This window comes from Cetorhinus maximus, chromosome 25, assembly GCF_964194155.1.
Source record: "Cetorhinus maximus chromosome 25, sCetMax3.hap1.1, whole genome shotgun sequence".
NCBI classification, from domain to species: domain Eukaryota; kingdom Metazoa; phylum Chordata; class Chondrichthyes; order Lamniformes; family Cetorhinidae; genus Cetorhinus; species Cetorhinus maximus.
Genome location: NC_135903.1, coordinates 42,313,119 through 42,325,884, shown reverse-complemented (window position 1 = coordinate 42,325,884; position 12,766 = coordinate 42,313,119). Strand labels below are relative to the sequence as shown.

General features: G+C 46.1%; 1 protein-coding gene across 1 annotated transcript in view; it reads right to left on the bottom strand.

Moving 5' to 3' along the window:
- ccdc47 (coiled-coil domain containing 47) overlaps positions 1–10,744 on the bottom strand; it is a 32,867-nt gene extending 22,123 nt beyond the window's left edge. The window contains exon 1 of the mRNA XM_078529851.1: positions 10,651–10,744. The gene's annotated coding sequence lies outside the window, so the exon portion shown is untranslated. The remainder of the gene's footprint in view (positions 1–10,650) is intronic.
- Between the last annotated feature and the right edge of the window lie 2,022 nt (positions 10,745–12,766).

Here is a 12,766-nt window from a genome sequence, read left to right as displayed (position 1 = left end):
CATCCCCTCTTCCCAGTTCTCACCAGTCTTCAATTAGTTGTGCTCTACCACAAGAGTGCTATTCGTGAGAGATTACACTGGAAGTCAGTCCATCACCCCTCAGTCTCACTCCAAGAATACTGGCTTTGCCTGTCTCTTGTCATCAGGAGCTACCCACAGCTGCTTGCTTAATATGACCCAACGAGACACAGCAAACAAAGCAGGGGGGTCCTGAGTCAGCACCAAGAGCAGCAATTCACAGCAGAGCTCTGCACTCAGGATTCTCTTGCAGAAAAAACAAGCTGGAGGTATTTCTGATAACATTCACCTCCTTGAAATTTGGGTATTATTTCAGCTGTATCCACTGCAAGACCGAGAAAATGGTTGAATGCTCTCAATATGATAAATGCTACATTTAACTACTGGTTTCGTCAGTAAGTGTTCAAGCAAAGAATAGAGGAGCTGAATATTATTTAAATGGGGAAGGACTGGAGGAGGCTGCAGCACAGAGGGATTTGGGAGTCCTTGTGCATGAATCACAAAAAGCTAACATACAAGTTCAACAGATAACATAGGGAGGGCAAATGGAATGTTGGCCTTTATATCAATGGGAAAGGAGTATAAAAATAGGGAAGTCTTGTTAAAACTATACAAGGCACTAATTAGACCACACTTAGAATACTGTGAACAGTTTTAATCCCCTTACCCAAGGAAAGACATGCTGGCATTGGTGGCAGCCCAGAGAAGGTTCACTAGGTTGATTCCGGGTATGGAGGGATTTTCTTATGAGGAGAGGGTGAGTCGGTTGGGCCTGAATTCAATGGAGTTTAGAAGAATGAGGGGCGACCTTATTGAAACAAATAAGATTCTTAGTGGGCTTGACAGGGTAGATGCTGAGAGGTTGTTTCCCTTTGTGGGGCAGTCTAGGACCGGAGGGCATAATCTCAGAGTAAGGGGTTGCCCATTTAAGACAGAGATGAGGAGGAATACCACAGAGGGTAGTGAATCTGTGGAATTCTTTACTGCAGAAGGCTGTAGAAGCAAGGTTGATAAGTATATTCAAGACAGGGATAGACAGAATTTTAATCAGTAAGGGTTATGGGGAAAAGGCAGGAAAGTGAAGTTGAGGATTGTCAGATCAGCCATGGTCTCACTGAATGGCAGGGCAGACTCGATGGGCTGAATGACCTGCTTCTGCTCCTATGTCTTATGGTCAAAGCACAAATGATGATAATCTAAAATGGCAGCACATCAAGATATGACACAACACTTAGATTGACAAATCAAACTTAGCTCACAACTGAGTCTTTCAGATGTGTAATACTAGGGTGAAGCGCTGTTACCACTGGGGTTGGTCACACTCAGATAAATTTAGGTACATTGATAAGTTCACCACTTTTTAAAATGCATTGGTTTAACTCGTATTTTGCCCACAGCATATACCAATGCACCAAAATAAGCCCAGCAATATGCTGAACAGACGAGTCAGCTGGCTGTGACAGCTTGAAGGTAGAAACAAATACTTAACACCAGGCATGGGGAGGAGGCCCTAAAGAGTTTTGATTCAATAGCTCAAACTGAAGTTCTCCAATGTTGCTCTGGATAGTCTCCCGAGTTCCATCCAACTTGAGAATGTAAGAAATAGGGGTAGGCCATTTGGTCCCTTATGTTTGCCCTGCCATTCAATAAGATCATTATGTCTGATCTTCTATACCAATTTCACTTTGCCCCTATCTCCATGTCCCTCAATTGCCTTGGTGTCCAAAAAATGCATCAATTTCAACTCTGAACATACTCGTTGATTGAGCATCTACAGTCCCCACTGCAGCAGAGAATTCCAAAGGTTCACAATTACCCCAGTGAGGACATTTTTCATCTGAGTCTGAAATGGCCAAGCCTTTATCCTGAGACTATGACCCTTTAATTCTGGACTCCAATCAGGGGAAATCGCCTCTCAGCATATACTTGGTCAAGCCCCTTACCTGTAGAAGTGTTTCCTAATTCCACTCTTGAAAGGCCTGGCTCTAATTTTTAGGCTATGTCCCTTAGCCCTAGACTCCCAACCAGCAGAAAGTTTCTCTGTACCCCCCTTAATATCTGGAAACTTGAATCAAATCACCCTTTAACCTTCTAAATTCCAGGGAATACAGCCCTAGTTTGAGCAATCACCTAGTAATTTAACCCTGGAGTCTAAGTAACATTCAGATAATTATAAGCTCCACTCCATGCAGGGTCATTCAATAAATCCTTTCTTAGTGGGGAGATGGTGATGTAGTGGTAATTCCACTAGACAAGTAATCCACAGAATAAAAGCAAAATACTGCAGCTGCTGGAGATCTGAAATAAAAACAGAAAGTGTTGGAAAAACTCAATAGGTCTGGCAGCATCTGTGGAGAGAGAAACGGAGTTAACGTTTCAAGTCCAATATGACTCTTCTTCAGAACACAGAGCTATGCTCCGAAGAGTAATACTGGACTCAAAACGTTAACTGTTTCTCTCTCCATAGATGCAGCCAGACCTGCTGAGTTTTTCAAACACTTTGTTTTTATATTAGTAATCCAGAGGCTCAGGCTAGTGCTCTGGGGACATGGGTTCAAATCCTACCATGGCAGCTGGTGGAATTTAAATTCAATTAATTAATAAAATCTGGAATTGTAAGCTAGTCTCAGTAATTGTGACCACGAAACTATCAACTGTTGTAAAAACTCATCAGGTTCACTAATGTCCTCTAGGGAAGGAAATCTGCCAACCTTACATGGTCTGGTCCATGTGACTCAAAGCTCACAAAGGAGAGAAACTTCAGAATGCTTCAGTGCAGAGGGATCTGGGTGTCCTCGTGCATGAATCGCTGAAAGCTAGTATGCAGGTTCAGCAAGTAATAATGAAGGCAAATGGAATTTTGGCATTTATTGCTAAAGGAATAGAGTGTAAAAATAGGGAAGTGTTGTTGCAACTGTACAAGGCATTGGTGAGACCACACCTCGAGTACTGTGCACAGTTTTGGTCCCCTTACTTGAAGAAGGATGTAGTTGCACTGGAGGCGGTTCAGAGGAGGTTCACTAGATTGATTCCAGAGATGCGGGGCTTGTCTTATGAGGAGAGATTGAGCAGTTTAGGCCTATACTCACTAGAGTTTAGAAGGATGAGAGGAGCTCTAATTGAGGTATATAAGATGCTAAAGGGGATAGACAAAGTAGACGTGGAGCGGATGTTTCCCCTTGTGGGACATTCTAGAACAAGAGGCCGTAGTTTTAGGCTAAGGGATGATAGATTTAAATCAGAGATGAGGGGGAATTACTTTTCTCAAAGGGTCATGAATCTGTGGAATTCACTACCTCAGAGTGCAGTAGGTGCCAGGACACTGAATGAATTTAAGGAGGAGATAGACAGGTTTTTAATTAGTAACAGGTTGAAAGTTTATGGGGAGGGCAGGAAATTGGAGTTGAGGCCGAAATGAGATCAGCCATGATCATAATGAATGGCGGGGCAGGCTCAAGGGGCTGAATTGCCTACTCCTGCTCCTAGTTCTTATGTTCTCACAGCAATGTGGTTGACTTTAATTACCCACTAAAATGGCCTAGTAAGCCACTCAGTTCAAGGGCAAAAAGTGATGGGTAACAAATGTTAGCATTGGCTAACACCCACATCCCATGACAGAATAAAGTGCAGTGCCCAGAACTCCTCACAGTACTCCAGATGTGATCTAACCAGCTCTTTGCTTAGCTGTAGTATAATTTCTACCCCCTCATACTCTAGACCTCCAGATATAAAGGCCTTTTTGATTATTTTCTGTTCCTGTCCATGACTTTTTATGGATTTATGTTCATGTAGCCCTAAGTCTCTTTAAACCTTCACCGTTTCTAGCTTTTCATTATTTAGAAAATCCCGTTTGATCCTTATTAGGTCCAAAGTGGATGGCCTCGTATTTACCTACATTGAAACTCATTTGCCCAGGTTTTGCCCATTTGTTTAACCTAATAATAATGAGGCCCAAGTACTGATCTTTGTGGTACCGCAAAAGTTACTGCCTGCTAACCTAGAAATGACGAGTTTAATCGTCCTGCTTTGTGCCCAATCCTAAATCCATGTTAATATGTTACCCCCAATTCTACGAATCCTAATCTTGTGTAACAACCTCTTGCGGCATCTGATCAAATGCTTTTTGAAAATCCAAATCGGCTACATTCACTGGTTTCCTTCTGCTGATTACATCCTCAAAAAACAAACAGATATGTCAAACATGATTCCCCTTTCGTGAAACTGTTTTAGACTGCCTAATCATGATTTTGCAAGATCTCTGTTACAATGTCCCTAATTATAGATCCTAGTATTTTCTCTACTACTCATGTCAATATAACTGGGCTGTAGTTCCTGGTTTTCCCCCTCTCTCCTTTCTTGAATAGTAGAGTTACATGATACGAATAATACTTGTCCAGAACCAGCACAGACCTGATATTGCGAGCCTCTCATCCTCAATTAACTCCATGACCCCAGTGCATTAAATTCAAGATCCTGCCTTCCCATGCATCTCCCCATTTCACCACCGTCAGCCCCTTCCACATACAAGAAGCTTTTCACTACCTCTGTTCCTGGACAGAACCCCCCACAGTGACCGGATTAGACAACACATCCCAAGAACCTGCAGAACTGTTCACACTTCAGCCTCATGCGGAGGTGAGGAAGTTTATGGAGATTCCCTACAACTTGCAGGAAACCACAAGCAATAACTGACCTGAATCTGCATGCGCACTGTAGCCAAAGAATCCACAGAAATATATATTTCATTTTTGTCACTTTAAGGTATATCTGATCTCTGCTTCCTGATTTACCTTATCCCATTTTATTTTTTCCCCCATTCTTGGTGCTGTCTTTTGCAACATGCCTTGATGCTACCCTGCACAATGGGTCATTTTTGTCTTGATGACCCGGCACCTTTGTTCTTACATTTAAGAAACAAACAACCACTTGTCTGAAAAAGAAATAAGTGTGTAAGTAAAAGGCTAATGAGCTGGTTTTGTGTTCTACCTAAATATACTGCGGGTAGCCTAGATTTAGATTGGAATACTATCTCTGGGGGCAGTACTATGAGTTTGCTACAAGGCTTACAGACTGAAGAGTGACTATCAATACATTAATAGCTGGGTACTGACACCCTTTGTTCCTCTTCTTCGCTCTGCTCCCACCTCAAAATGAATATACAATGAATCTGCTGCAGAAGACAGGAATGTCAAGAGATTGCCATGTGAAGAGCAGAGGCACCTTGTTACTTGCAGCAGTGACCTAAATCTGCCCTAAATCACAAGGAGCAGCTTGCATTCATTTGGAGAGCAGCAAGCAAAAACAAGCTTCACTGATTAACGGAGTCCAGCTAAACTTAAGCAACTGGCCTGTTATTTCCTAACTGCCAAGTATTCTTCTTGTTTCTCACTATGTCTAGTTCCTGGCTAAAATCAGGAACTCCAGATGAATGAACTTCTGTTTTACAGACCTGTGCAGCACACAATACTCTCAAAGTTTCACGAGAGAGAACATGAATCCAAGGAAAGTAAACTACCACAAGCAGCAAGTGCTGTATTTCACAGGTTCCTCACTTGAGTGCTGACACTCACTAGGATACAGCTGCCTGTCCACACTGACCTCCATCAGCTCCTGCTTCTACATCTTCAAATTTGTTTACGATTTTATTTGTTCATAACTGATATTTACTACTGCTTTCGTCCTCAGTTTGTGACTCTGGTTTCCAGTGCAGCTCTCTCTGCTGAGTGCAGCGACTATGTCCATAGCCACCTCCTATAGCGTCTACCCTTCTGTATCTTCTGATCACCTATAGGGCCGTGGGACTTTCCTTAGAACAAAGGTGCTTTGTAAATTACTCTCATGGTGGACTGAAGTAATTATAAAGGCAAAGATACATCAACTGCAACTCAACTGTTAGATTGGTCACACTAGCACGTTGTGACATTGACTAGCTCATTCTTACAGGTAGTCCCTGATCCAATTCAATGGTGGAGTGGTGTGTTTGACTTGAAGGCCTTTGACCTCAATCAGTAAGGCTGAGTTGTAACTTCTTTTGGGCCATGTGTCCCAAACAAAGTTAATGCTAATGATCACCATTTGCATTTGACTAAGCAAAGATTTACAAGGTACAAAATAATCATCAACAGCTGAAATACCTAAGCAGATGTACATGGTTGACTGATCAGTACATTTTCAGCAAAGGAATAATCAAAACTCTACTCATTTGTAAAGAATGAGATAGCCAGGTTGGGTTACTTTGACTTACCAAAATACATGTACCAAAATGGACTAATTGAGAATGCAGAATGATACAGGACAGGCAGTCACTCAGCCCATCATAACTCTCCTGGCTCTTTCAAAGAGCCATCCAGTTAGTCCCACTCCCTCCCCAGCTCTTTCCCCATAACCCTGCACATTTTTCAAGCATTTATCCAATTTTCTTTTTAAGGCTACTACTGAATCTGCTTCCAATGTCCTTTCAGGCAGTGTATTCCAGATCACAGTAACTTGTGTAAAATAAACTCTCAGAATCACAGAATTGTGGTTCCTTTGATAATTACTTCAAAATCTGTGTTTCTCTGTACCCATTCTTCTGCCAGTGGAAAAGGTTTGCGCTATTTACTCTAAGACGATTTAAAACACTTCTATTAAGTTTTTCCTTCACATCGTACAAAATTTAAGCCTTAAGTCCACAACAAAGGATCATGCAAAAAGGGGAGGTTTGAAACCACAGGTGAGGCCAACATAGAACATAATCTCTTGTATGTGAACCCTACCCCATGCTCAAGAGATCATCTCAAATTCTGGCACAAACAAATTTCTTTCCTCCAGATGTCCATCAGCCACATGGGTAGGCAAGGAGTCCTGCTCCAAACTGCTCTCTATTCCTCCTTCCTCCTACCTCCCCCTGGACCATGACCCCACCACTGAACATAAAGCCATTGTTTCCAGGACTGTTACTGACCTCATCTCCTCTGGAGATCCTCATTCCACAGCTTCCAACCTCATAGTCTCCCAACCTCGGATGGCCCACTTCTACCTCCTACCCAAAATCCACAAACAGGACTGTCCCGGAAGACCGATCGTGTCAGCCTGTTCCTGCCTCACGGAACTCATTTCTCACTATCTTGACTCCATTCTCTCTCCCCTTGTCCAGTCCCTTTCCACCTTCATCCGTGATTCCTCTGACACCCTACATCATATCATTAATTTCCAGTTCCCTGGCCCCAACCGCCTCCTCTTCACCATGGACGTCCAATCCCTCTACACCTCCATCCCCCACCGGGATGGTCTGAAGGCTCTCTGCTTCTTCCTCGAACAGAGGCTTGAACAATCCCCATCCACCGCTACTCTCCTCCGTCTGGCTGAACTTGTTCTCTCACTGAACAATTTCTCCTTAAACTCCTCTCACTTCCTCCAAATAAAAGGTGTGGCTATGGGTACCCGCATGGGCTCCAATTATGCTTGTCTCTTTATGGGGTATGTGGAACATTCCTTGTTCCAGTCCTACTCCGGCCCCCTCCCACAATTCTTTCTCCGGTACATCGATGATTACTTCGGTGCTGCTTCATGCTCTCGTCTGGACCTGGAAAAATTTATTAATTTTGCTTCCAATTTCCACCCATCCATCATTTTCACATGGTCCATCTCTGACACTTCCCTTCCTTGACCTCTCTGTCTCAATTTCTGGTGATAGACTGTCCACCAATATTCATTACAAGCCTACCGACTCCCACAGCTACCTCAACTACAGCTCCTCACACCCTGCTTCCTGTAAGGACTCCATCCCATTCTCTCAGTTCCTTCGCATCTGTTCTGATGATGCCACTTTCAAAAACAGCTCCTCTGATATGTCTTCCTTCTTCCTTAACCGAGTTTTCCACACACAATGGTTGACAGGGCCCTCAACCGTATCCAGCCCATCTCCCGTACATCCGCCCTCACACCTTCCTCTCCCTCCCAGAAACATGATAGGGTCCCCCTTATCACCCCACCAGCCTCCACATTCAAAGGATCATCCTCCGCCATTTCCGCCAACTCCAGCATGATGCCACCACCAAACACATCTTCCCTTCACCCCTCCTGACGGCATTCCGCAGGGATCGTTCCGTCCGGGACACCCTGGTCCACTCCTCCATCACCCCCTACACCTCAACCCCCTCCCACGGCACCTTCCCATGCAACCGCAGAAGGTGCAACACCTGCCCCTTTACTTCCCCTCTCCTCACCATCCAAGGGCCCAAACACTCCTTTCAAGTGAAGCAGCACTTCCCTCAATTTAGTCTACCGCATTCACTGCTCCCAATGCGGATTCCTCTACATTGGAGAGACCAAACACAGACTGGGTGACCGCTTTGCAGAACACCTTTGGTCTGTCCGCAAGCATAACCCAGACCTCCCTGTCGCTTGCCATTTCAACACTCCACCCTGCTCTCATGCCCACATGTCCGTCCTTGGCCTGCTGCATTGTTCCAGTGAAGCCCAACGCAAACTTGAGGAACAGCACCTCATCTTCCGACTAGGCACTTTACAGCCTTCCAGACTGAATATTGAGTTCAACGATTTTAGATCATGAACTCTCTCCTCCACCCCCACCCCCTTTCCGATCCCTCTTTTTTCCAATAATTTATATAGATTTTTCTTTTCCCACCTATTTCCATTATTTTTAAATGTATTTCCATCCATTGTTTTATCTCTACATTTTAGCTTATTTCGATCCCTTCCCCCCACCCCACCCCCACTAGGGCCATCAGTACCTTACTCGTCCTGCTTTCTACCCTTAATGTCACCTATTAGCACATTCCTTAGATAATATCAACACCTTAAACACCTCTTTGTCCTTTTGTCTATGACATCTTTTAGCTATCTCCACCTATCACTGGCCCTCTATCCAGCTCTACTGGTCCCACCCCCCCTTAAACCAGTTTATATTTCACCTCTTTTCTATTTTTCCTTAGTTCTGTTGAAGGGTCATACGGACTCGAAACGTTAACTGTGTTCCTCTCCGCAGATGCTGTCAGACCTGCTGAGTTTTTCCAGGTATTTTTATTTTTGCTCTCTATTCCAGTTCTAGAAATGGCCTCAAGATTGCAGATTTTCTTAATGTCAATTAACAAATGATACAACAATGTCACAACGTTGTTTTGAAGCACTTGATAACTGATGAATGTAGATAGAACCACTTGTTCCCACAGACATTGTTCCCACAGACAATGAGTTGCTGGTCCTGTGCTCCTCATATCACATATAGGTGTGAAAATGTGTAATCCACATGTGGAGTAAATCACATCCTTCCTTTCCCACACAGTGCACCTACTCATGTTGCCAAACATCTGCGCTGTAAACTCTCCCCAATATAGATTAAATACAGAAGCTCTATTGCATCACAAACTTGTAGAAACTGTGTGCAAATGATGAGAAACTGCAAAGAAAATGCAAAGAAAATGCAATATCCATAACATAAAAAGCAATCACATTGATTTCATATCATTTGATGCCAATAAAACGATAGTAAATCAGAAGGCGAGTGAAGGGGGTCTTCGAGGGGATGGGAGTGAGGGGGGTCTTCGAGGGGATGGGAGTGAGGGGGGTACTCGAGGGGATGGGAGTGAGGGGGGTCTTCGAGGGGATGGGAGTGAGGGGGGTCTTCGAGGGGATGGGAGTGAGGGGGGTCTTCGAGGGGATGGGAGTGAGGGGGTCTTTGAGGGGATGGGAGTCAGGGGGTCTTCGAGGGGATGGGAATGAGGGGGTATTCGAGGGGATGGGAGTGAGTGGGGTATTCGAGGGGATGGGAGTAAGGGGGTATTCGAGGGGATGGGAGTAAGGAGGTATTCGAGGGGATGGGAGTAAGGAGGTATTCGAGGGGATGGGAGTAAGGGGGTCTTCGAGGGGATGGGAGTAAGGGGGTCTTTGAGGGGATGGGAGTGAGGGGGGTCTTTGAGGGGATGGGAGTGAGGGGGGTCTTTGAGGGGATGGGAGTGAGGGGGGTCTTCGAGGGGATGGGAGTGAGGGGGGTCTTCGAGGGGATGGGAGTGAGGGGGGTCTTCGAGGGGATGGGAGTAAGGGGGTATTCGAGGGGATAGGAGTAAGGGGGTATTCGAGGGGATGGGAGTAAGGAGGTATTCGAGGGGATGGGAGTAAGGGGGTCTTCGAGGGGATGGGAGTAAGGGGGTCTTCGAGGGGATGGGAGTGAGATGGGTCTTCGAGGGGATGGGAGTGAGATGGGTCTTCGAGGGGATGGGAGTGAGGGGGGTCTTCGAGGGGATGGGAGTGAGGGGGGTCTTCGAGGGGATGGGAGTGAGGGGGGTCTTCGAGGGGATGGGAGTGAGGGGGGTATTCGAGGGGATGGGAGTGAGGAGAATGACCTCATAGGGGTGAGATCTTGCAGGGACAGTGGGGTCAGAGTGGGGAGAGGGGGAGGGGGAGTGGGGGGAGGGGAGGCGTGGGGAAGGTGGGGGGAGGGTCTTAGTGGGCCCCACAGGAAGCGGGGGGGGGGGGCGCTCAGGGAGGTGGCGCCCTGAGGGTGGGCCCGGGAGCTTTAGGGAGTGAGCGGCAGCAAAGGCCCGGCCCGGCCCGGCCCTCGGCCCGCTCCCGCGACACTGATCCCCGGCCAGGCCCTGCCCCCGGGCCCACAGCCCCCACTCCCTCTCTCACCTCCAGCCACGGCTCCGCGAAGCACTGACACTAGGCCACGCCCACTCGGAAATAGCGCATGTTCAAAGCGTCACTACCGGTCTGTGTAATTAGCATCATCACCCGAGCGACGCTGCCCGCCAAATACCCCCACCCCCACAATATACCCACCCCCAAAACATACCCATTCCAAATACCCCGACCCCCACCCCCAAAATAACCCCACCCCCAAAATATACCCACCCCCAAAATACCCCCACCCCAACCCACAATTCACCAACCCCCACCCCCAAAATGTACCCACCCCCAAAATACACCCGCCCACACCCCCAAAATACACCCGCCCACACCCCCAAAATACACCCGCCCACACCCCCAAAATATACCCACCCACCCCCAAAATATACCCACTCCAAATACACCCAGCCCCACTCCCACAATACCCCCACCCCCACAATACACCCACCCCCACAATATACCCACTCCCACCCCAAAACATACCCACTCCAAATACACCCACCCCCAAAACACACCCATTCCAAATACACCCACCCCCAAAACACACCCATCCCAAATACACCCACCCCCAAAATATACCCATTCCGAATACACGCACCCCCAGAACATACCCACCCCCAAAATATACCCATTCCAAATACACCCACCCCCAAAACACACCCATTCCAAATGCACCCACCCCCAAAATATACCCATTCCAAATACACCCACCCCCAAAATATACCCATTCCAAGTACACCCACCCCCAAAACACACCCATCCCAAATACACCCAGCCCCAAAATATACCCATTGTTAATACACCCACCCCAAAACATACCCACCCCCAAAATATACCCATTCCAAATACACCCACCTCAAAACATACCCACCCCCAAAATATACCCATTCCAAATACACCCACCCCAAAATTCACTCACTCCCAAAATATACCCACCACCCAAAATATACTCTGAATATACCCACTCCCAAATCAAACCACCTTCCCAAACATACCCACCCCCCAAAATATGCCCATTCCCAAAACATACCCACCCCCAAAATATAAATTGTGAAATTTGGTATACTTGCGTTTGTCTTGATGAGTGCCTGACAAGAAGCTACATCAATATCTCTCTCTTTTCAGCAACACCGCAAGTAATTAGGAAGGCAAATGGAATGCTGGCCTTTATTGCAAGGAGGATGCAGTCTCAAAGTAGGGAGTCTTGCTACAATTATACAGGGCATTGCTGAGACCACACCTAGCTCACTGCATCCAGCTTTGGTCTCCTTATTTAAGGAGGAATATGCATTGCAGCATTATTGAAAAGCTTTACCAGGTTGATTACTGGCATTAAGGGGTTGTACTATAAGGAAAGGTTGAGCCTATACCCATTGGGGTTTAGACTGAGGGGTGATCTTATTGAAACATAAGATTCTGAGGGGGCTTGACAGCGTGGATGCTGAGAGGATGTTTCCCACTGTGGGGGAATCTAGAACTCAGGGGCACAGTTTCAAAATCAAGGGTCTCATATTTGAAAAGGAGATGAGGAGGAATTTCTTCTCTCAGGGTGCTGTTAATCTTCGGAATTCACTACCCCAGAGAGCAGTGGAGGCAATGTCATTGAATGTATTCAAGGCTAAGTTAGAAAGAGCAAAGGGTTATGGGGGTGCAGGCAGGAATTTGGAGTTTAGGCCACAATCAGATCAGATATGATCTTACGATCATACGATCATATTCAAATAGCAGAACAGGTTAGAGGGGATAAATGACCAACTCCTGCTGCTATCTCTTTTGTTCTTTCCCCTGGTGCTACTAGAGATACAGTTTATGCTTCCATAGATGTGGAGTCACTGACTGATTCCAAGCCGTTTCTTAGGTTAGAATCTGCTTCAGATTCCAATGAAGGTACCACACATTGTATCAAAGATTTCATTGAAGAAAAATCTTCCTTGGTGTAGACTCGACTCACATCTGAGTTACCAAACATCCTCAGAGTTAGCCCTCCCAGCCTGTTTCTTTGATATCCTTCTGAGCCTCTGTGGCAAAGGTGGCACAGCCTCACCCACTGGCCAGTCCTTGGGCTCCCTTGTGCTCTGTGAATCACCCAGTGTCACCTTCTATATAACTCCTCCCAGTT